This window comes from Helianthus annuus, chromosome 2, assembly GCF_002127325.2.
Source record: "Helianthus annuus cultivar XRQ/B chromosome 2, HanXRQr2.0-SUNRISE, whole genome shotgun sequence".
In the NCBI taxonomy this organism is placed as follows: Eukaryota; Viridiplantae; Streptophyta; class Magnoliopsida; order Asterales; family Asteraceae; genus Helianthus; species Helianthus annuus.
In genome coordinates, this window is record NC_035434.2 from 105,788,382 (window position 1) to 105,790,614 (window position 2,233).

The 2,233-nt window shown below is 32.3% G+C and overlaps 1 long non-coding RNA gene across 1 annotated transcript; it reads right to left on the bottom strand.

Moving 5' to 3' along the window:
* Positions 1-225: 225 nt before the first annotated feature.
* On the bottom strand, positions 226-1,923 carry LOC110904712. Its single transcript, XR_002572737.1, has 2 exons — positions 1,670-1,923; positions 226-527 (listed from the first exon to the last, which is right to left on the bottom strand). It is a non-coding gene; the product is annotated as an uncharacterized LOC110904712 (long non-coding RNA).
* Positions 1,924-2,233: the final 310 nt, after the last annotated feature.

The window sequence follows — 2,233 nt, forward strand, 5'->3', positions numbered from 1 at the left end:
AACTATTTCACACTATTTTTTGTTAAGCCTTTTCCTTCTTTCTCGAATACTTATACAACGGAACACAAATATAGATGAAACAAGAAAAAAACTACACATGTATAAATATAATACATTACATGTAAAACGCTACTGAACTGCATTTGTATAAAAGAAAGTTGCCTAAATATTTAAACAATTTTGCCTTTTCTAGATATATAGTTAAAAACATTATGCCAAAGAGAATACAAAAAAACAAAGGATCCATAGATTTAACCGCTTCATCCAAGGTTAATATATTAAAGACAACCATTAGTGCAACACTTAATACCGACCCAGGAATTCTCCCGATAGGAAACAGAGGGAGATAAGGAAAAATTGACGGAATAAAAAAATACTGAAACATCAATACATCATTAAACAGCTTTGTTAGTGTGTGCCATTGCAATTGTTTGCAAATGCTGAAATCCAACACCTATTCAACACTAATTTCTCTTCTCAATGATCCAATAGTCGTCATATCAGAGAGAATCACGCTAACATTATACCTATAGACAGTTAACAAATTGATGGTAAATTACGTTGAAATATATAAACTAAATACAATAGTTTTGTCAGTTTATAAATATTAGAAAGTCCAAGGGTATATATATATGTAGTCAGTGCTGGCTATTGGGCCGGCTAACCTGTGCCGTCACCCAGGGTCCAAATTTTCAAAGACTCAAAAGGTTTTTATAAGCTTATACCATCTCAAAATAATATAGAGGTCTCACTCAGCTCCATCACCAACATCTAAAATTGTATTTATTTCATTTCCTCTCAACCACAATTTTGAGCTCAGTTTTTTAGGTCATCCACGGCCTAATTTTTTTTAGAGTTCTTAAGGATTGTACTATAGAAGATATGTTAAAAATTCTAAAGTTGTTTCATTCTATAAATACCAACAGACTGTATCACAACCAATCAAATTTAACAACTAATTAGAAAGTTCTTAATGAAAAAACAAAAAAAACAAGCATCACATGGTTCATAAGTATGATATAGAATATTTTGATCAAAGACATGTAGCACAATCGAAAATTTCTATTACAGATTTTGATTAATGCACTTATGAGGTCAAAGTATACCAATGATCTATTGGCCTATTGGTTAAGGGGCAGGTGGGAAGCTTTGCTTCTCTTGAAGGTCTGGGTTCAAATCCAGGCAATGAGATTTTAATACTAACTTGGTAATACTAACTATACTAACACAGTTAGCGACATTCTAACCGTACTCCGTTTAACACAAAAAAAAAAAAAAAAAAATCATGTCACAGGAATGTAAGAAAAAATGACAAGAAACCACCAAAGCTACATTAAAAAATTGATTCAGATTAGAATCACACCAAAGTGAATGTTTATTGTTCCATTGATGAGGATCCAAAGAACGTAATATTGTATATGCTTACGTTAAAATTTGTTATATAGTGTATTAGTGATCTATATGAACTGTCTTTCATTTGTCTTATTTAATTAATCACACAAAATAAACCTAATTGTCGTGTTTGTAATTTCCATTATAGTTTGTAGCCATGTGTGTATTGTGATCGGCCAGAAAGAAAGAAAAACAAAACTTCATCATTTAACTCAACCAATCAACTTGCAGAAATTTGTGTTTACGCATGAGGACATCGGAACTAGAGTGAGATTACCTTGAGTAAGAATTCCTTCAACGTGAGATTGTCGGGAATGGGGACAGACGGGTAACGGCTCCGGAAAACAATTTCCTCATCATCCTCTTTTGTCATTGTTTGTGTGGTTTTTCCCATGATTGATAATAATGCTGATATGAAAGGGTAGAAGAATATGGGTATATATACTTGTAGAAATTGGGCCAAGTTTTGATGGTACAATAGTCCTTACCGACAAAAAAGGATGCTGAGGAAATTGTTTTCCGGAGCCGTTACCCGTCTATCCCCATTCCCGACAATCTCACGTGAGTGCATGTACATAAGGTTTTAGGATGAGGTTAGGAATAAGGTGGGATTGTTATGCCCATTTTCTTAGGTTGGAAATTGTTGAATCATTTCATTTTACACTTTCCGCTAAATTTATTTTAACATCTATATTTGTTTATAAATGTTATAATTTAAAAATATTTGAGATTGTTTTCATCTATTTGTTAACTTTTTTTAGAAAAAACAAAAAAACAAAATTTTATTTGTTTATAAATGTTAACTAACTTGTATTACCCCCCCCCCTTCGCGTGTTGGGGT